Source organism: Panthera uncia, assembly GCF_023721935.1.
Source record: "Panthera uncia isolate 11264 chromosome A1 unlocalized genomic scaffold, Puncia_PCG_1.0 HiC_scaffold_16, whole genome shotgun sequence".
NCBI classification, from domain to species: Eukaryota; Metazoa; Chordata; class Mammalia; order Carnivora; family Felidae; genus Panthera; species Panthera uncia.
The window spans coordinates 2408161-2431718 of NW_026057576.1; the positions used below are offsets into that span (position 1 = coordinate 2408161).

At 42.4% G+C, this 23558-nt stretch overlaps 1 long non-coding RNA gene across 1 annotated transcript in view; it reads right to left on the reverse strand.

The window, feature by feature from the left end:
- Positions 1-384: 384 nt before the first annotated feature.
- LOC125934065 (uncharacterized) overlaps positions 385-23558 on the reverse strand; it is a 36769-nt gene continuing 13595 nt past the window's right edge. Inside the window, exons 3-4 of the long non-coding RNA XR_007461198.1 lie at positions 2463-2804; positions 385-581 (exon numbers count right to left, since the gene is read on the reverse strand). This is a non-coding gene — a long non-coding RNA (uncharacterized LOC125934065). The remainder of the gene's footprint in view (positions 582-2462; positions 2805-23558) is intronic.

The following is a 23558-nucleotide window of genomic DNA, read 5'->3' on the forward strand; positions in this document are numbered from 1 at the left end:
TAAAACTTGCAAAACAAAACTAATAAATCTTCATCCATAATGACAATGAGGGGGAAAATATTTTACTTGTTGACTGTGTTTTGTTTTTAAAATGGTCTTCACAAGCGCTCAATTTTTTTAGAGGGGAGGTTACTATATAGAATATCTTTTACGAGGCTTTTATAACATTTTATGCTGAAAAGCGTAAGAATACATATTTCTTTAGTAGCAATAATTTTGGAACTTGCCCTTGGGCAAGGAAGACTATTTCTTACTATATCCTAAGGAGAAAAGAGCCAAATTCTTAAAGCAATATTTAAGAAAAAGGAATTTATAACAAATTCTCATACCACATATAACACTTTGTAGCGTTATGTTGGGACATGGAAAGTGACAGTTACAAAATGTGTTGGGATTTATGTGACTAATTTTAAAATTGAGTATTCCAACTTTGTTTTGCTCTGATGCACATTCTTTATGAAAAAGAAAAGTATGTCCCTGTGGAGTGAAAGCTGTTTTCCAGTAGGAGTGCATGACGTATTGCCACGAGCACACGTGGCCCTTCTGTGGTCCAGGTTTGAGCGTGTAGCAAAACCCTCCTGCTGATGTGCATTAAGGAAAAACCAAGTCTAACATTTGGAATGAACAAATATTTGGGGGGGGGGGGGGGGGGACAGATGCAGTGTAAAATAGTTGATTTATGATAAACTCAGAACGTCCTCTTCATGTCTTGTTTTGCTTTTCTCTCTAAACAGAATTACTCAACCCGTGGCTGCTGCTGAAATGTGCACATATTCAGGCTTTAGTTTTCCCAAAAGGCATTTAATATTTTTGGCTGAAAACATTAAACATCTGACCACAGGGAAGAAGCAAGTTTGTAGGATGTCACAGGTACAATACTTAGCACTGAAGAGATTGATTTTAGGAGGTAGCCAAAAGTGGTCTTAAAGTAGCCTGAGATGCTAGGTATTTGGCCTCAAAGAAAGCAACCAATTTGTGGAAAAAGACGAAACTCTCCATGCATTCCTACAAAATGCTACTTTAACGTCCACTTTTGGAGTCACTTTGTTTTGGTAGCTTTTTCTTTTTTTTTTTTTTTTTTAAGAAAAACAAAATGTTACGTGCTTTTGGCAATGGATACAATAAACTGTAATGGTCTGTAAATAAATAAATATTGGCTTATGCAATTTATGTAAATAAGTGTTCTGGGAGAGTAGATGGCTCAGGGTTTGGGCGTGGGCATCGTCCTGCGGGGCTTCAGAGCAAGTGGGTTTGCATCCGGGTCTTGTCGTAAGAGACCCAAAGCCCATCGGACGGCTGCTCCGAGCCAGTGTGGAGTGGGTGGTTCCAGTTTTCGGAAACAGATGCTCAGATGGCCAAACCACGACCTTACTGGTGGCAACACTTGCACCTTGGTCAGAGACTTAACGGGCACGGGCTCAACCACCCACCCATCTGTCATGTGAATGTCCCCAGGCAGTGTGAAGGGCATGCCAGGTCAGTGTTGGGGAACCTGTCCCTGCCAGGTCCTGTTTTGTAGAGAAACGAATGGCTTTAGTTTACGGTGTTTTCCTTCTATTTCATCTCATTAACACTACAACATTGTGTCATTCACTTGATCATCTGTAATTGTATGTAAATACATACAGGATTATGTAATTTGTGTAAATACATAATTACAGACTTTTGAAAACTGGTATTTTTTACTCGATGTCCATTTTGGAGCTGCTTCAGATTATGTGCCTACATGAACCGATGGAATTTTAAAAACATGCTCTCCTTGTTCTTCCAGCTGTTGCGTGTGTATTGAGGGGATGGGGGGGTGGGGGGTGGAGGGGGACGAACAAACACATCCAGATGTCTTTTCTTTTCTGTAGGCTGAGATGAAGAGGCGAGTGATCTGGGAGAAAGATTTATGAACTTGCAGCGGGCGAACCGCAGCGCGTGCACACATTTTCGTGGATGGCTGAACGGACAAAGGCATATTGTTCGAGGTCAAATTCTGTTTGCTGCATCATTTGACCTTGAAACGTGCTGAACTTAGATCCACCGTTTGTGGTCACTCGCACGAAAGGGCAGTGAAATCGCGGGGGTGGGAGAACGCGCCAGATGGATTGCAAAGACGCGTTAACCACCGAGCCCCCCTCGGGTGTGTGTGCGCGTGTGTTATGTACCCCACGTGACGCCCCGTGTGTCCACAGACGTGTCCCATTTGAAAACTGCTATTACACTGTTAAAAGTGGAACGGGGAGGGATGGTGGGAATCAACCGCGCCTACCTCCTTCGGTGTGTAGCCCCGAATTCCGGGACTCAGGTTCGCGGCATGGCCCCGGCCACGGCAGGTGTGGTTACCAAGGCGTGAACGGTGGCCGAGGGTGTGAGTTCTACCTTTTCCTTGCAGGGTGCTTTGGTGGCTGCTTTCTCTTAGGTCTTTAGGAGAATCCCCCCCGCCCCGCTCCAGTTTCATTAAGATAAATGGATACGCATCCCTGTAGACGTGTGAGGGGTCCAGCGTGGTGGGTTTTTGTTTCCACATCTATCGTGAAATGATCACCACCATCGGGGTTCGTTGCCATCCATCCTCTAGAAGACTTTCCAGTGTAACATTGTCTTCACCGGAGAGGAACGTGTGGCCGTGAGAAGTAGCCTCTTGTATCATTTTCTTTGGAAAGGAAGCGCAAGGGAGTATTCTCAATGTGTGTTCTCCCTGTTGCTTCCAGCCAGCATAGGCATCCGGTGGGGAGACAGTTGGCTGTCGGGTCGGATGATTGTCGTGACGGCCACCAGGGATGCACGTGAAACACCAAAGGGAGCTCTCTGCTGGTCTGGTTAATGGTAAAAGAAAATTCTTAGAGCTGCCACGATTCACCAGTTACATTCCATCTTATTGCTTAGAAAACATTTTTAAAACAATGTATTCAAACTGTTTAACATTTATTCATTTTCTGAGAGACAGAGAGAGACATAGTGTGAGCGGGGGAGGGACAGAGAGAGAGAGAGGGAGACAGAGAATCCGAAGCGGGCTCCAGGCTCCGAGCTGTCAGCGCAGAGCCCGACGCGGGGCTCGAACCCACGAACCGTGAGATCATGACCCGAGCCGAAGTCGGACGCTTCACCGACTGAGCCACCCAGGAGCCCCAAAACTTAACTTTAATTAAAAGAAAATCATAGGCGTACCAAATATCTCAATAGCCCTGGGCAAGTTGTGCCTGTAACTGGCTGCTTTTTTGGTTTTTGGCTTTTGGTTTTTTTCCTGTTTCCTTCTGAAGATCTTCTACTGACAGATGTGGTTTGGGTTATGATCCCCACTGCCGTTAGTATACCAAGGAACATTCGATACCGGGAAAGAAAGAGTTAAAAGCAAAAGTGTACTCAGGACGTTCAGACTTGAACAACTGGTCCTGCTCTCCTCGCACAAACGTTACGGACGGTGTGCATGGCCCTTGGAGAAACTTAACTTTTAAAAGCAGTCGTGCAGGCTGTTTCCCAGCCATTTTGTGGGATGTCGCAAGACATCGTGTGAGCTCCTCCTGGCTGTTGCCTCTGGCCTCCTAGCGTCTGTGTGATAACAGGGTGTGTGACAGCTCTGGGAGATTTCTGTTTCCGACTGATGGAAAGAGGGCTTTTCCTAGTGTGCTGGGATCAGGATTGGAAGCGCTCTTGCAGAAGGAAGAGCTACTCTGAACATCTCCTGACGGTCGACCAGAGTCTGTTTTTCATTCCGTCCCTCCCCCTCCCTCCTTCGTTTTAGTGGGTGCAGCTGGCCTCGCGACACATGGACGAGGCTCGTGATGGCACACACACAGCTGAAACAAACAGGCATGCTGCATGTTGGAGGAGCACGTGGTGGGGAGGGTCCCGGGGCTGCGGGACAGAGCATGGACTTAGGAGGGCCCCGGCTCGTGAGGCCCGAGGTGACATGCCAGAGACGAGAGGAAGTAGAGAAAAGAGAGCTGTAGTTGTTGGCGTTCTAAATGTGTCAAGAAAGGGCCTTGTGCTCGGAGCATTTGGGGTCGTCGTGTCTTTTGCTCATGGTTCCTGGACGCCTGTGACTGAGCCCGAGGATGAAAGAAGTCCTGGCTGACGGGCCAGCCTTGGCCGTGGATGCATCATTGGTTCATGGAGATGACCACAATCAGGTTTTGAGTTGGGGCCTGTTGGCCTGTGCTTACCCAGGCCACGCTCAGAATGCCCTTTTGCCGGTGACTCTTGGTTTCTATCCAGAGGAAGGCGACTCTGTTCAATTTTGTTAACATTAGTCGCTTCAGTGACTAATGGTTTCCCCACCTCACATTTGCCTCCCGTCTGGGGCAAAATCCGCAACGTGAATGCCATTAAAATATAGGATAATAAAAGAGGTAAAAGCATAACACAATTTTTAAAATATGCACTTCATTCTTTCAATAAATACGTATTGGGCAACTGCTCTATTGCATGGAACAGTGTTGAGGATATGATAGAGAAAATACCAGACAACATTCAGATCTTAACTGCCAGGCTAGGCTCCACAGCACTGATTATACAGACATGCAATACTTGCTTAAAACACTGTAGGACTGGGATGTCCACATTTTAAGGCAATTAGGCCAACACTGGCAATTTTCCATGAACTTCATTTTCTTCAACTGGATAGTCAATTTATACTACTATGTAAGAACCCAGAGGCAGCCTCATTCAAATCCCTATTGTTTCAAGGAGGATAGCCTTTTAAAAGAGTGTCCTCAGATTTGATGATACAGATTCTTTCAATAGATGACTCCTTTTTGACAGTAAATGGATTTCTTTTGAAGAGAAAAACAACAACAACAGAACCGGTGTTGTTTCATTTCTCCCCCTTCAGGAAAATCCAAAGGAAAAGGCAATGGAATTGTAACAGTTTATCAATTGTAGATTTGTGATGTCTTTTAAGGGTACCAGAACTCCATGACACTAAAAGGACTAAGGAAGCTTTGGAAAAATACCTTATTTCCCATAGAATTCACCTCGCTGAAATGTAAATGGGCCGATGACCACAGCTTTAATACCGGAGAGATGATATTATGCATCGTGGCTAGAGGGATACAACTTTCATTGTTTGTCTTCAACAGAATTACGAATCTGTGGCCAATCAACTTCTGGTTTCCTTGTGGCTTGTTTTGATTTCCTCTTCTGTTCTAGGGATGCCTGGACTTCCCACTGTCTTGGGTCTCCTTGTCCCTATTCCACACTGAAAGAGGACACCTGTTTAGGTGCATGCTACAGAACAAGTAGGACGGACAGAATGTGATGGATGGTCTCTGGAATTTTTCCAGAAGAGGTTTATGATCTTAAATTTGGCTGAGGAAATGAGGGCTAATTGGATTAGAGCAGTACTCAAAGCAAGCCGTATTGGCAAGGAAAGAGAGTCTCCACCCTTCGGGAGATGCATCGTGACTGTCTCTGGTTGGATAAAACCCCAGGGCAGGCTGTTTCCATGATGCTGCCGTTCGCCCCATGTCTAAAGTGAGATAGATTCAAGTTATAAATGACTCTTTGGTAAGTGGGTGAAAAATTAGAAATAGGACTGTTTCTTTTGATGATCTGCTTCAGAGGAGCAAGTTTAAATTTTGTGGTGACTCTCATATACCTATATATATGCTTCCTGTTTCTTCCTGCTGGCGTATTTCCACGCAAGAAGGTTGAGTGCTACTGTGGTCATCTCAGAACTTTCATTTGGTTCTAGATGCAAAATTCTTATTCCTGTCAATATATAGATATTATGTGGAAGAGTTGTATTATTTTAACAGTGCTTCCTGTTGAAGCAGGGGAATTAACCTGCCTGAAAATACAGCTTAGTCACATTGAGCTCATATCCACGAGCCATGGCCCTATTCTGTGTTCCATGGGGTCCTAAATATGTTCTCAAATGCATCAGTACCTTGAAATGGCTGAACTGCATCTCAAATTAGTTGCTCTATGTTCTCATTAGCTGGTTACTATAGACACTTGGGTCCTATGTTTTTTTCAAGTAGCAGAGGCTCAGAATATAGGAATACTAAAAATAAAATAGAAATAATAAAATTATTACCGTAGTTTGGATAAATACAACTTACTGTTTTTGTAGTCATGGGTCACATTTGGTGCTTTTATTTTTTAGCAAACTTTTAAAAAATTGCTCAACTATTGAGTTTTATCCTTAGATAAACCCCCGATTTTTCAGTATGTCCATATAATACCCAACGGATGATTTTAGAACCTGACCAAAATTTAAGCAAAGGGAACTTTTCATTGAAACTCATCAATTTATTCAGCAAGCAATTATTGATATATATTGTATTCCAGGAATTATGAAAATATAAACAAAATTGTTAAAATTTGTTTTCACCTGCAATGTGACTATATATTGACTCACTTGGCTTATACCTACCCCTTGTGAAAGTGTGATAAACCAATTGTCCTGTTTTCCTTCTTATACAAACCATGACTTCTTCTTGGAGAAGTGGTTTGAAGTATAGTACCATCTTTAAATAATGGACTCAGGCCATTTGGAGATATTCTTTTGGTTTTCATTCAACGGGGTGCTTAAAATTGTTCCCAAAGGAATTCATTCTTGGTTTGACTTTGAATTAGAAAATGCCTCTGAAAAATAAAACCTGCGTAAAGTCAATACGATGTAATTTAGCATACCTTTTTGGCATGCTTTATAATGATTAGTCTATATTTTTAATTTAGAACAGCAGTTAAGTTTCAAAATTCCTGGGTGACTGTTTTTATCTCAGAAACATGTGATGGCTTGTCATGGGGCTATCTTATTTGGGAACCACACCCAGTGGTTCTGAGCACACTCAAGGAACTATATTAAGGAGCATGTGACAGATGTATGACCGATTTATAAATACATTTGATTAGTTACTGCCCTCTAGAAAGGAGCTGATTAGTACACGAATATATGGAAATAACCTGAGAATAGAGAAAGACCGGTTTAAAGGATGCAAGGTAACAGTACTTGGAGCTTACCAGGAACAGTGCGTCTTCTTACCAACCAGACTAGAAAACCTCAAGATTCAGAGAGCGTTGGGCAGAGCACACAGAAGGGTCTTGCCTCAGTTGTGAAGAATAATTATCCTCAGACTAAATACTATTTCAGTTCCACTTAATGTATTTTGCAAGAAACACCAAAAAGGATCAAGCTATTTTAAGCCAACTTCATCCCAGAACAAGGCTCAATCAAATTTATGGGAATAAAAGGTATCTGGCACCCAGCAAGATAAAATACATCATGTTTGTCATCCAATTAAAATCACCAGACCTGAAAAAGAAGCAGGAAAATGCAGCCCTTAATGAGAAGGGAAAAAAAAAAAGCGTTCAAGTCAACCTGATGTAGAACTGATAAATATTTTAGAGTGAATGGAAAAATAAATTGAAATAGTTATTATAACTATGTTCTTTATTAAGAAACTTTGAGACAAGGAAGGTGCAAGAAAAGATTAAAACTCGACTTCTCGAGAAAAAAAGTACATGTGTGAGATGAAAAATACATTGGATGGGATTAATGGCAGATTAGACATTGCAAAACAGGGGATGTGTGCCCTCAAAACTACAGCAACAGAAACTATCTAAAATGGAAGACAGAGAAAAAAGACATTAAAAAACTTGAATAGAGCATCAACTAGTTATGGGACAACTTTAAGCAGCTTGATATACAAATAATTGGAGTCCTTAAAAGAGAGGAGGGAGAGGAGGAAACAAAAAATATTTGAATAAATTATGGCCAGAAGGTTTCTAAATTTGATAAAAACTATAAACACAAGGATCCAAGATGCTTGGTGAATCTGAAGCATAAGAAATGTGAAAACAAACAAACAAAAAAACAGTGTACCAAAGGCACGCAACAACCAAACTGCTAATGACTAGTGTTAAGAGAAAATCTTAAAAGCAACCAGTTAAGAAAACCACGCATCACATACAGAGGAACAAAGTTAAAGATGACCGCAGATGTCTTTTCAGAAACAATGTAAGCAGTAGGACAGTGGGGTAACATCTTTAAAGTACTGAAAGAACAAATTTGTCAAACTCAAATTATATACCCAGCAACAGTATAGTTCAAAAACAAAGGTGAAGTGAAGACTTTTTCCGTCATACAGAAGCTAAAAGAAGTTAGCATCAGCTGACTCATATGATAGGAACCCTTAAATTGTAAATATTAATTGTTAATGTTAAAATCCTTCAGGCGGAAGGAAAAAGATACCACATGGCAATATGGATCTATATAAAGGAATGAAGAGTGCCAGAAATAATAACTACATGGGCAAATATATATATATTTTTTTCTTATTTAAATCTCTTTAAAAGATAGTTGACTGTTTAAACAGAAATAATAACAATGTACCGTGGGGTTTATCACATATGGAAAAGTAAAATGCGTGACAGCAATAGCACAGACCGGAAAGGGGAGAGATTGAAGTATATTATTGTAAGGTTCTTTGTTTGGATGTTTGTTTGTTTATTTTTGAGAGAGAGAGCAAGCGTGTGTGCATGCGTGTGCAAGCAAGCAGGGGAGGGTCAGAGAGAGAGAGAGGGAGAGAGAGAGAACCCTAAGCAGGCTCTGCACTGTCAGCGCAGAGCCGGATGTGGGGCTTGAACCCACGAACCACAAGATCATGACCTGAGCTGAAATCAAGAGTCGACTGCTTAACTGACTGAGCTACCCAGGTGCCCCTGTAAAGTTCTTGTACTATATATACATGGAATGGTATATAATATCACAATAAGTTAAAGAGGTGTGGCATAAAACTCTAAATTAATTCCTAAAATAATAAAAAAGAAGAGCTATAACAAGATGATAAGTTTAAACCTATCCACTCTAATAATCACATTAAAAGCAAATGGTGGAAACATCTGCAAACAGAGATATACTGGATTTAAAAAAGTGAGGTTCAGCTACATACTGCCTATAAGAAACACACTTCAAAGGCACAGATGGATTAAAAGTAAAAGGATAGAAAAATATATACCATGCTAATAGTCTACAAAAGAGAGCAGGAGGGGCTCTGTTCACATCAAACAAGCTTGATTTCACAGCAAAGAATGATATTAAGGATAAAAAAGTTCATCTTACATTAATAAAGGAATCAGTTCACCAAGAGAACATAAAAATCCAAAATGTTTGTGTACCTAATAAACAAAACTTCAACACACATGAAATGAAATGTGAAAGACGGCAAGGAGAAATGGCCACATTCGCAATTATAATTTGAGATTTCAATAACCTTCGTCAATAACTGATAGAACGAGTAGACAGAAAATCATTAAGACTATAGAATATTTTGACAACACTAACAGCCAGTTTGACCTGATTGACATTTATAGAACAATCTCCCCATCCCCAACAACAGAGTATATATTCTGTTTAAGTGCACAAGGAATATTTATGAAACTAATCTCACTAAAGGGTCGCCTGGGTGGCTCAATTGGCTGAGCGTCTGACTTGCAGCTCAGGTCATGATCTCCCGGTTTGTGGGTTTGAGCCCCGGGTCGGGCTCTGTGCCGACAGCTCAGAGCCTGGAGCCTGCTTCGAATTCTGTGTCTCCCTCTCTCTCTGCCCCCCTCCTGCTTGCACTCTCACCCTGTTCTCTCAAAAATAACAATAAACATTAAAAAAAATGAAAAAAAACCCTAATCTCACTAAATTTAAAAGGATTTAAGTCATACAAATGTTCTTTGATCATAATAGAACTCAACTAGCTGAAACGTCTCTGGATGATCCCCAAATACGGAAAACTAAATAACACACTTTTAAATAATCCTGTTTTGAAGAAGAAATTAGAACTGAAATTATGAAGTGATTTAAAGTGAATACAAATGAAAATACAACGTATCAAAAACTGGAACATTGCTAAGTTAATACTTAGGGGGAAATTCATAGTGCCACCTTCCTACGGTAGAAAAGAAGAAAGTTCTTAAATCAATGATCTCAATCTCTATCTTAAGAAACTAGAAAAATAAGAGTCAATAAACCTAACGTAAGCAGTAGAAAGGAAAAATAGAGATTGGGGCAGAAATTGATGAAATAGAAAACATGAAAACAGTAGAAAAAATCCATGAAATCCATGGCTGCTTTTTTTTTTTTTGACAAGATTATTAAAATCAAATTTTTAGCCAAAGTGATCAGGAAAAGAAGACACAAATTTATAGATATCAAAAGGGTGAGGTGACATTGCCACAGATTCTACAGAAGTTAAAACAAAATAAGAGAATATTAGGAACAATTGATACTAATGTTTGATGTTGAGTAAATTAAACAAGTTAGATTAAATGGACATATTTCTGGAAGAATGTAAACTACCAAATAACAAAGCTGACTCAAGAAGCAATAGATAACATGAGTGGCCCTAATTTTATATTGATAATAGCCCTAATAATTAATATTAGCCCTACTAATAATTTAATATTAATATTATACAAATATAGCATATATATTAATATTAATTATTAAATTCATAATTAATTTTGTAGTTAAAAGCCTTCCCACAAACAAAACTCTGGGCTTAGAGGCATCACTGGTAAATTCTACCAAACACTTAAGGAAAAAGAAATACAATTTCAAGGTAAACTCAGAAAATTAAAGTAAAGGAATTATTTTAAAATTTATTTTATGAATTGGGGCGCCTGGGCGGCTCAGTCAGTTGAGCGTCCAACTTCGGCTCAGGTCATGATCTTGTACTTCGTGAGTTCGAGCCCCGTGTCGGGCTCTGTGCTGACAGCTCAGAGCCTGGAGCCTGCTTTGAATTCTGTGTCTCCCTCTCTCTCTGCCCCTCCCCGACTCATGCTCGCTCTCTCTCTCTCTCTCTGTCGAAATAAACATTAAAAAAATTATTTTATGAATTAATCCACAGGAAGACATTACAAGAGGAGAAAATGAAAGACCATATCCCTCATCTTTTAAGACCTCAATTTCAGCAAATTGAATCCAACAATATATAAAAAGGATCATATATCGTGTCCAAGTGGGATTTATCCCAAGAATGCAAGGTTGATTTTACCAATAAAAAAATCAATCAATTTTGAGCATCTGGGTGGGTCAGCCCTTAAGCTTCTGACTTTGGCTCAGGTCATGATCTTATGGCTTGTGAATTTGAGTCCCATGTTGGGTGAGCTTGAGCCCTGGTTGGGGTGAGCACGAGCCCTGCTTTGGGTAAAACACAAGCCTGTTTCAGATGAGCCCCGCTTCTCTGTCTCCCTCTCTCTCTCTCTCTGCCCCTCCTAGGATTCTCTCTCTCTGCCCTTTGCTCACTTGTGCCTTCTCTTTCTCTCTCTCTCTCTCAAAAAGAAAAAAAATCAATGTAATTCATCTTCTTACCAGGCTAAAAAAGAAAACATTATCATCTTGATAAAACCCAGAAAAAGCATTTGACAAAATTAAAATAATTCCTGATAAAATCCTCAGCAAATTAGGAATAGAAAGAAACTTCCTCAATCTGATAAAAGGTCTACAGAGAAACCACTTGAACATCATACTTATGAAAGACTGAGTGCTTTACTTCAAAATTCAGGAAAAAGAAGGATTTCCAGTCTTACCACTTCTATCCAACATTGTGCTAGAGACTCTAGCCAGAGCAATAAGGCAAGAGAAAGAAATAAAAGTATCCAGATTGGAAAGTAAGAAGAAAAATTATCTTTGTTTGGCACATGACGTGATCATCTATGTAGAAAATTTGATGATACCCACAAAAAGCTACTGGACTTAAAACATTAGTTGAGCAAGGCTGTAGGATGAAATATCAATATACAAAAAATCAATTGTATTTCTACAAATCCTTAATGAATAATCAGATATTAAAATGGAAACAACATTTAACAGGATAAAAATACTTAAGGGTAAATATGACAAAAGATATTCAATATCAATTCACTGCAAACTATAAACCAGGGCTGAGATAGATGAAAGGTCTACATACATGGAAAGATATACCATATTTACGTATTGTTAAGATGTAAATTTTTTGGATATTGATACCTTTTTAAAAAAAATTTTTTTTACATGTTATTTATTTTTGAGAGACAGAGCACAAGTTGGGGAGGGGCAGAGAGAGAAGGAGACACAGAATCTGAACCAGGCTCCAGGCTCTGAGCTGACAGCACAGAGCCCAATGCGGGGCTCGAACTCACAAACCGTGAGATCATGACCTGAACTAAAGTCGAGCGCTCAACCGACCGAGCCACTCAGGCGCCCCTGGATATTGACATCTTGATTTAAGTCCATCCCAATCAAAATCTCTCTCTTTTTTAATTTAGAAATTAAGAAATTGATTCTAAAATTCATATATACCTCTGGTCTGCACATATGCATAGCCTTCCCCATTACCAGCACCCCTCATGAGAGTTTGTTACAGTTTGTTACGTTTGTTACAGTTGATGAACCTACACTGATACTTCATAATCAAAGTCCATAATTTACGTTACAGTTCACCCTTAGTGTTGTGCATTTAATGGGTTTGGACAAATGTATAAGGACACGTATTTATTGTCATGGTACCATATGGAGTATTTTCACTACCCCCTAAACCATTTGCACTTTGTTTATTTATATTTCCACCCCTCAAGCCCCTGGAAACCGTTGATCTTTTTAGTGTCTCCATGGCTTTGCTTTTCCTGAATGTCATACAGCTGGAATCATACAGCATGTGGTGCTTTCAGATTGGCTGCTTTCACTTAATACTAGGCACTGAGGTTCCCTCCATGTCTTTCCATGGATTGATGGCTCATTTCTTTTTAGCACCGAATAATATTTCTTGGCCTGAATGTACCACAGTTTATCCCTTCACCTACAGCAGGGCATCTTGGTGGCTTCCAAGTGTTGGCAATTATGAACAAAACTGCTATAAACAGCTGGGTGCAGGTTTTTGTGTAGTCATGGTTTCAACTCCTTTGGGAAAATACCAACGTTCTCAATTGCTGATCATATGGTAAGAGTATGTTTAATTTTGTAAGAAACTATCAAACTGTCTTCCAAAGGGCATACTATTTTGCATTCCCCCCAGCAATGAGTTCTGAGAGTCCCTGTTGCCCCACACCTTTGTCAGCATGGACAGCTAAGTTTTGACAAAGATGCAAAGGGAATTCAGTGGAGAAAGACAGCTTTCGACAAATGGTGTGGGACAATTGGCTATCCATATTCAAAACGTTTAATTCACATCTTGTACATAGAGGTTAACTCAAAATGGATCACAGACCTAAAACATCAAACAAAAAACTATAAAACTTCTATAATTAAACAAGGAAATGTATATTTGTGATATTAGGTAAAGATTTTTCAGATACAACACAGAAAGACACAATTTCTTTCAAAGATAGCATTAAGAGGATGGAAAGAAAAGTCATAATCTGGTAGAACATATTTGTAAATTATGACTGGACTTATATGTCCAGGGACTTATATCCAGAATGTAGCTATCAAAACTCAAGAAAATAGGGAAAATTTTTGAATAGACATAATTTGAATAGACAAATTGAAAAAATTTATGAATGACAAATCAGTACATGAAAAGAGATTCCACATCATTGCTCATTAGGGAAATGCAAAATAAAACCAGAATGTGATAGATACCATTGCACACCTATTAGAACGGCTAAAATGAAAAAAAAAAAAAAAAAAAAAAAAAAAAAGACCATTCTAAGTGTCGGTGTGGATTTGGAGGAACTGGAACTCTCACACACAGCTGGTAGAAACATAAAATTTTACAACTTCTTTGGAAAACATTTTGTTACTTTCTTAAAGCGTTAAATGTATGCTTACTATGTGATCCAGATATCCCACTCCTATGTATGTACGCAACAGAAATAGAAGCATATGTTCATAAAAAGACAAACCCAGATTTTAAAATAATAGCCAAAACACCTGGAACATACCCAAATGTACCCTGCAGCTGGATGAATGAACTATGGAACATCGATACATTGGGATACTGCCCAACAATAAAAACACATGAGTTACTGAAATATGCTGCAGCACTGAGGAAACTCAAAATAGTTGTGCTGAATGGAAGAAGCTAGACAAAAAGAAGTAGATACAGGATGATTTCACTTAGGTAAAATTCTAGAAAGTTCAATCTCACGTAGAGTTATAGAGAGATTAGTGGTTGCCTGGAGATGAGTAGGACAGACAGGGGTGGGAGGAGGAACTACAAAGGGACATGGGGAGACTTTTGGAATGATGGCTACGCTAGTGATCTTGATTTACTGGGTGTATAAATATGTCAAACTTATCACGTTATATACTTTGGTACAGTTTATTGTATGCCAGCTATAGATCTATAAAAATACAAACAATATGAAATGATTACAAACAGTATCAACCTTCCAGAGCTGTTACACAGATATAAGGAGATAATGGAAGCTGGTGTGATCCTGGCACATCGAGGAATCCAAATATAAGTCAGCTCCCTTTACTTACAATATAGCCTGATGTTTTCCCATCAAGGAAGAGCTCCTAAAATTTGCCAAATAGCAGGCAAAGGGGGAATCAGAAGAAGGGAAAGAGTTTTACGATATCTGTCCCTATGACCGTTTTGGACTGGAGTGAAGGGTCAGAGAGGGGCCGATGATTCCGGGGATGAGCATTTCCTGATGCATGATGGCTGAAAGCATCCCCCGCCCCGATCCTAAATGAAACCTTCATGGGGGGACAGCACACTGTTATCAGGAGAGAGTGACTCTATTTACAAGTACAACAAAGGAGATGCGGAAGCAAACGAAACAAACAAAAAAACCCAACAAGAAAATCAAAACATATACGTAATATCATATAGAGTAGCCTTTTGGGTATGCTTTGTAATGATTAATTCTATATTTTTAGTTCAGAACAGGAGTTAAGTTTCAAAATTCCTGTTTAGCTGTTTTTATCTCCGAAACACGTGACAGCTTGTCACGAGGCTAAATTGGGAACCACACCCAATTGTTCTGAGCACATTCAAGGGACTATATTAAGGGCTACGTGACAAATGTATGAACAAATTATAAACCCATTCGATTAGCTACTGCTGTCTAGAAAGGGCTGAGGATTTGAGGCAAATGCCAGAATTTAGACTATGCTGTGAAGTTTGTGAGAGATTAAAGAATTGATACAATGTGTAATGCAGTGACTGAATTATCCTCTCCACTTCTATTTAAGATATACTATTTTATATTTAACGGATGACATGAAGGCCAGGACCTTTGGGTTATGGATCAATGGTTTGAAAACAAGCCATGTATCAAGGTGAGGAGATCCATTCAGAGCCTCATTTTTGTTTTCTATAACTAGAATGAGAACTTTTCACTTGGTGGGCAGTAGACAGATCAGCTATGGTTTGTCTCAATAGAAACTGGGCCAATTTGTGCCTTGCGGTATAGAGTGTAGTGTCTACACTAAATGGGAATCTACTGGACTTAAACTTTACACGTTCCAACTGTGCTGCTTAATTAATTATTTGAAAAGGAGATTGAACCCAGTCCAATATTAATCATACTGGTGTCGATTCACATCTGGGTATTACTAGTTTGTAAAGAATATTTATTTGCGTTTTCTCAGGGGATGGGAGACCGACGAGACTGACGGATACTTTAAGAATCATGAAAGTTGCCTTTGGTGTCATTGTCCACATTTATTAAACACCTATTCTCCACCAAGCTAGTTAGCCTGGTGCTTAAAAGCACTGACTTTGTAATCAGGTGGCCCGGATCTGAATCCCATCTCCATTTCTTCCAACTTCGTGGCCTGGGACAAAACTGCATTCCTCTTTCTGCCTTAGTTTGTTTGGCCCTCTATCCCTACCTGTGTAGGGGTTCTCGTCAGGATCAAAGACTTGAGGATTTGTAAAGTGTTTTCAGTAGTGCCTGGCACACAGTAAGCACCCATTAGATCTTGGCTATCCTTACATACCTTACATTTGAATCCTTATAATAACATAAAAGGAACTTATTTTCCCTGTTTTATAGGTAGTAAACTAGCTAGTTCATGCCATATCTGTGCTTGTACCTAGGCTTTCTGACTTTGGTCCAAGCTTTTCTCCTTTATATTGTATTACACAACGTGAGAGGGGTGCTGTTCACTAAGGTTTCCATTTTTTGGAAACTCCCACCTAGCATTTTTCTGAAATCACAGTGGATTTCCGTGTGTTCTTCCTGACTCTGCTTTGGCAGTCCAAGCTTGGAGTCTGTACTGTTCTTTGCACAAGCTGCAGTGCCTCTTAGAATGCAAAGCAGGGGGAAGGCACAACCTCATTTACCTTCACCGCATTCTAGAGAGTTGAAGCGATGGCCCAGCATTAGCTCCTTCTTCCCCTTCTTCCCCTCTTTCTCCTCCTTTTAATCCTTCTCCTCCTCCTCCTCCTCTTCCTCCTTCTTCTTTAAATTTGAAACAAATGTAAGCTTAAAAGACAATGATCTAATTTTCACTTTATGCATCCCAATCACATGTCCGTTCCTTTCTGTTAAGTCTTCTAAATGTGTTTACTTCATCTCCATGCAGACATCTGACCTATGGGTAGTTCAGGAATCCTGAGATAGTACCTGACTGGGCTAACCTTATCCCTGGGCTCAATGCGGCGTGGGGGGTGAGGGGGGGCACAGATAGGTGGGGACCACTGTAGATTCTGGTTCATTCTTCCCTTCTCCCAACGAGTGGCTAGCTGAGTTCATCACTACCCAGCCAGAGACTCAATTTCCCAGTCTCCTTTGCAGCTAGGTTTGACCACCTGATCAATTTCTAGCCATGGATGTAGGCAGAAGGGACTTATGGCAATGATAGACTTGGGCCTCAAGTATCACACGTTCACCCTCCTATCTTTCTCCTTCCCATGAGTTGAGATGTATATGACCTTGAGACTCAACTTTGACCATGGCAGACAAGCTCAATATCCCAGGGTGAAGATTGACCAGGGAAGAAACCTGAGTTCCTCAAATGCTCTTATGGAGTCGAACATCCAGCCCCCCTACTCGGGCTGTTAAAAGAGAAATAAAGAAAGATAGCGATACTGTATTGTTAAATGTCTTTTTTTCATCTTTGCCTTTTTTCTTATCTAAGACTTGGTTCTTAGGTTCTTTGTCTCTAGCAGCTTTATGCTGGGTCTTTCGAAACACAGTTTTGTCCATTTGAAAGAAGCAATGAATCCCAATGGCAAAAACAGAAAATGGCTATGCTACCCTCTACGTTAATTGAATGGGAAGAATTTGTTTCACGGAAAATGACTTTGCAATCCTTGGCAGTTCCATCGTTTATTTTCTGTTCCAGAACTGCACTTTGGAATTCAGCCCCTTGTTGGTGACTGTTTGCTGGGTACATTGTTACGCATTCTCTCTGCTGTGGAATTCAGTAGTTTATTACTAGGGGACGCATCTGTGTCTTACAAATGACTTTGGAAACTATTTCCGAGATTATCTGGAGAAGACTAGAAATGTGTATGTAAGGAATCTAGCGCTAGGAAAAGTGTGGTGGTGGAAGGATACATGATTGTTGTATTGTTATGTCTACCTCTACGTAATGAAAAGTCAGCTCAGGAAATTCTGTAACTATTTATTGCGCCAATTTCAGAAGGTGGGCAAACCCACATTCTTCCACCTCTGTAACAACAGAAGAGAAAGCCCACGATGTGTTTCTATTTTCGCGCCATATAATGGTGCGTGAGTTGCTACCGTGTTGTTCAGCTGAGAACCTGTCCCTGGAATTAACAAAACAGTACATGGATAGTGACCGCCATTGGAGAGTAGGAGAGGCTCTATCAAGAAAGGTGTTTTGGTGCTAACGGGGCCAATGGGAGCAAGCAGCTTTGTAGGTGACCAAGCCAGCGCAAGAAAGGCAGGGGGAACAGACGATGAGGGCAACCTGAGAGCCTTTTCTCTGCTCTCCTGCACCTGCCTCCGCTGTATATAACAGACCTTCTTTAGGGAGATTTTGGAGAGCCTGGCCGGATGCTCTCAGCCTTTCTCTGCTTGTCACGCAGAAAGTACCTCAGAAAGGTCTCTGCTTGGGATCACTATGTCAAATTTTATTTTATTTTGTTTTATTTTATTTTATTTTATTTTATTTATTTACTTATTTAGTTTTTGAGGGAGAGAAAGTGCGCGCGCGTGTGTGTGTGTGTGAGCAGGGGAGGGGCAGATGGAGAGGGACAGAGAGGATCCCAAGCAGGCCCCATGCTCAGCACAGAGTTGACTCGGGCCTAGATTCCATGACCGTGAGATCGTGACTTGAGCCGAAATCGAGAGTTGGACGCTTAACCGACTGAGCCACCCAGGCGCCCCTCACTCTATCAGATGTTGACCTATCAGATGCGTTGCCAAACGGCTCCCCTGAGCTTCTACGTACATGCCCAGCTCCCTGGACGGCTCCAGCTGGGTGCCTCGTTGTACTTCAAACTGCTACGCTCGAGTGTAACCTTATTGTGCGACTTCGTAATCCTGCCCTGCTGCCTGTGAACGCCGTCTCTAAGGCGACACCACCACCCACACGCGCACCCAGCAGGAGACTCGGCGTCCTTGTCCCCACCCCAGCCCCGTCCTATTTCTCACAGTCACCAAATTCTGCTGATTTCCCTCCGAGTCGTTTTTCAGAACCGTTTCTTTTCTTCCATCCTTCCTCCACGGTTCCGCCCCCCCCCCCCCCCCCAGCCCCATCGCTTGCACATACCCCCATAGCTCACCTGGACTCCCCACCTCAAATCACGGCCCCTCCCCTCCATCCTTCACGGGGCTGCCGAGTGGTACAGGCCTGCCTGGGGCCGGCTGGCCTTTGGAATGCTGCAGATTTTAGAAAGGCCATACACGACACACACGCCATATGCTAGTTAACACCCCCAGCAGGACCCGAGGTGGCAGCTCCAAAGCACGAATGTTTCTGCTCAGAATCAGGTATCACATTCAGCGGATAAAGCGTACACATGGCTTCAGACTAGCGCAGCTCAGGTTTTGCGGCCTCGAGCTCAGATCAGATTCGACTTTGTCACCTAAAGTGTCAAACCTTAGAGCTGCGTTCTGAACTTTCTGGGTTCCGCGGCGGGCACGCCCAGGGACCTTTCACCTGTTCTCTTCACCTTCCGAACATCTGTGGTCCCCTTGGCCTATCGGACAGATCCTATTACAACTTCCCGGCTTCCCATCACCTGGGCTCCCCGCACTTCCTCAGGGGCGACGTTCGCTCTTCCGTTCCCCTCTGCCCCAGAGCCCCTGACACGGTGCCCCGAGTGCGCCGTGCTCTTTCTTGATTCCGCGTCTTTGTTCCACGATCCCCTGCTGGGCACACTCTTAGACTCACTGCAGGCGTCCCTTCTTTTAGGGTTTTTGCCCACAGGACAGCACCTTGTCCTCCACTGGCCACACAGCATACTGTGTTGACATGGTTTGTTTTTGTATCCTGGGCTGGCAGGGCAAGCCTGGGTCTTGTTTGCCTCTATATACCCACTACCTACAAAATGCCCGGGGACTGGGGAGCATTTAGCAAGTTTATTGAGTCACGTGAAAAGCACGGCTCCCTGTCCTCACTTTCTCCCTGGAAGGTATTTATCCTGTCTTATTGTAGGTGTTACGGGGGGATTGGGATTCTGTAGATGGCACTTTAGGTTTTGAAGTTGACGTTTTCAGAAAGCCATTTACGCATCAAGAGCTGTCCGGACTTGGCCTCTGAAGTTCATAACTTCAATTCAGGAGTGTTGGTTCAACTGACAAAGAAAACCCCGCGTTCCCTGCAAACCTTCACCGACTGGTACTCGGTAGTTTTACTCGGTGAGCTGCTGCGGAGAAATTTGGAGTGTGGGGAGGGGTCCTCGGGAGGCCGTAGAGGAGCTGGCGGACAGTGGGGTCTGCAGGTGGCCCTCGTGGCCGCAGTCTGAGCTCCGTTGCTCAATCGACTTAGTGACTTAACTTCTTCAAGACTCTGTTTCCTCCTTTCTGAAGACCATAGCAGACTAAGAATGGAGGCTGATAAGCTCGGTAAATCTACAGTGCAACCATTCCTATGGTTTGGACTGCGCCATGAACTGGGTCGCCCGGGGCAAAGTCACTCCAGCTAAGTTGCAAATACGGTGGTGAGCTGGGACAGCAGGCTGGTCTGTGATATGTCAACACACAAACAAGGTGTGAGTAGTGGAATGCGTAACCTTGCCATTCGACATTCAGAAACTCAGAAAATGTTCTCACGCACCCGGGACGGGGCAGACTTACGTCACAGCTGCCCACACGGAGGCTGAAGTCCTCTGGGGGAGGTGGGCCGCGAGGAAGTACCCCCAAGGGTAATTAGGGAAGCGTTGCTAACAAACAGTCCACCAAGTATTTACTTTTTTGTTTTTGTTTTTATTTTTTTAATTTTATGATGTTTTTATTTATTTTTGAGAGAGAGAGAAAGAGAGAGAGACATAGTGCAAGCTAGGGAGGGGTACAGAGAGAGGGAGACACAGAATTCGAAGCAGGCTCTGGGCTCCGAGCTGTCAGCACAGGGCCCGTCGCGGGGCTCGAGCTGACGAACCGTGAGATCATGACCTGAGCTGAAGTCAGACGATCAACGGACTGAGCCACCCAGGCGCCCCACTTTTTTGTTTTTAATGGACTAGAGTGGCTTCAAGGTTATCCCTGTGATAATGTCACTCTCAATGAGTTGCATTCTGATAAGTATTTTTTACAGTGGAAGGAAAGGGGTGGAAACGTATTAGTGGGCTGGACATGGTGCATAACATTCTAGGTGCAAATAAAAAAATAGCAAATGAACGTATATATTAAAAAAGTTCATTCAACACATGAACTGGCTTGGGAAAAAAAGTTGAGAATCAGTGAAATATGAGACTTTTAATAGAAAGGTTCTTCTAATGCTAAAATTCTGTGTCTTACAATCAATAACAATGACCCTTCTAGATCTTTGGCGCCATGACTACATTACTACATATCATTTTTGGTAATAAATGCTTTATTTTATTCTGTTTCTTTGCAGTCTGCTCATTCACTCAGCCTTGCATCCGGCCAATATTCGTGGGACAGTGACCGTAAGGCAGGCACTGCATCCAGGGCTGGGAAGTCACCAGTGAGCAAAACTGATTTCCACTCTCACTGAGCTTCCAGGCTACAGGAAGGGAGGACAATGATCCGTGTTGTTTCCATCAGAGTAGTACGTGCCCAGGGTAGACTGGAAGCCAAAGTATGGAGAAAAATGGCGGGTGTGCCTGGGGGGCTCAGTCGGCATCGGACTCTTGATGTTGGCTCGGGTCATGGTCTCAAGGTTGGTGGGATCGAGCCTTGCATCGGGCTCTGTGCTGAGAGTGGAAGCTGCTTGTGATTCTCTCTCTCTCTCTGTCCCTCTCCTGCTTGCACACTCCCTCTCTCTCTCTCTCTCCCTCTCTCACCCTCAAAAGAAAAAAAAAGGGATTTCCTCTTGCTGAATTGGAACATTACTTCTTGGTATCTTTAATTTCTCTCTCCCTCCTCTCTCTCTGTCTTTCGAAAACCCAACACAACTTTTCCAGCATTCTTCATAAATTGTCCTTTTCTTCATCTTCCCCTCATTACTTGGGGATTGTGCCTCCTTGTACCATGCGAAATAACTTCCCGCGGGTGTTTACATGTTTCCATTATTTATAGGCTGCTATGTTTTCTCCTTTGCTCCTCACCAGTCACCACCCAGACGTGCTGTACATAGTTAGTTATTTTAATCTTTCCCAGTAAATCAATTCTCCCAACCTCCCCATCATTTTTATTACTCTTCTCTGAACTCCCCTCAGCTTTTCTACGTCTTTATGGTATTGAAGTGCCTGGAATTTAATGTAATTTTCCAGGTGGGGTTTGAGAAAGGCTATTAGAGAGGGACTCTCACCTCAGTTCTCTGCTGATGAAACCATTGGGAACAAAGCCCAAAACTACATTAGCCTTTTTGCTGCTGTATCAGCGTTACTAACTCATATCTAATTTTCTTTTTCACTGTCTCCTGCCAGCAATTTCTCACAGCCTTAGTGGTTGCTCAGGGGAGAGAACGGGCTTTGGTTTTCTACGGCGGTTTTTCTGGTTTGTAGCTTTCAGTCAGGAGTCCGCACCGAGAATCAGAGGGAGAAAAATCACGAAGCAAATCACACACTCACTGTGTGTGAGTGTGGGGCTGTGCTCTGCGAGACTTACTCGTATAGTCTATTCAGGACTCGGAATCATCTGTAAATAGACTGAGGAGACTAAGGCTCAGAGACATTAGGTAAGTGTCAGGAAGTCACCTGGCTAGAGCGGGCACCACTGGATTTGAATTGGAGTCAGCCCGAGCCAGCTTGACCACAGAGCCTTTGCTTCTGGGAATTGGCGCCTCTGGGCGGGGGGGGGGGGGGGGGGGGGGGGGGGGGGGGGGGGACAGGGGGGGTAAGAGGGCTGCAGGGAGCATCCGAGGCATGTGACAGAGAGTGCCGGAAGGGAGCACAGCTTCAGCGTTTACTCACCAAGGAATCACAGCAGGCACCGTCTGGGCCTCGTGTCCTCGTCCTGGTGAAACGTGGCTCAGCAGAGGGCCACCGAGAACTTCACATAAGTGAGTGATGGTGAAGTCCCCGGACGCAGTAGACACTTCCTACATGTTATCACTTGCCTCCTTCCTAACTCCACTGGCCAGAAGGTAGCTTCGGGAGTTGCCGGAACCGGAACTCCACTGGCCGGTTTTGGGAGTTACCAGAACCGGAATCACACGCAAAGCTCGGGAAGACAGACCCTGACAGAGCAGACCTTTCAAAATTTCCATTCTGGAATGGAATCGGCTAACATCTGAGGACTTTTCTAGAAAGATCTGCACTTGAAATACATCCTAATGGTCTCTTGCCCTCTCTCAGCAACAGCACCACTTCCTGGCACCTCACTTTTGTGTCTCCTCCTTTTCAGATCAAAGTTGGGATCGAGTAATTTAACTTTATTTCTCCAAATGCTTGCGCAAACCTTGATCAGATATATATGGAGAATGGAGCCTGATGGGGGATATTGGGGTGCAAATTGTATGTGTGGTGTGCGTAAGTATGGCCTTTTTTGAGAAAACATGAAATCTGTATTTTGGAACCATTATTGCATTGGGAGATATTGCTGGGATTCCCTTTTTCTGTTAATTCCCAAAGGCTTATTTTGTGCAGTACACGGTGTAGCGGAAAAGGCACGGTTCTGGACTTAGCTAGATCTTGAGCCAAGCAGCGTCACACGTAGTTTTGTAAAATTGGGCAAGTGATTAAATCCATTTCATCCTAAGTTTTCTCCTCTTTAAGTTAGAATTCCTGCCCGTGAGTGGCTGTGAGGTATAAAGGAGATAACATACGCTTCACGATCTAAGCAAGTGCCTTGATATCTAAGCAAGTGCTTCACAAATGTTGTTTTTCACTTCTGCTTATCTCTGGCTCATATTCTCCTTTATAATTCATGTGCTATATGCTTTGCCAGATGACCCACATATTAGTCAACACTCCCAAATCATCTACCGTATGGTCAGAACTGTATGATGTGTATTGTCCACCACCATCACCACCACCGTCACCACCATCACCACCACCACCACCATCACCACCACCGCCACCACCACCACCACCACCACCACCATCACCACCACCACCACCACCAACATCACCACCACCGCCACCACCACCACCACCACC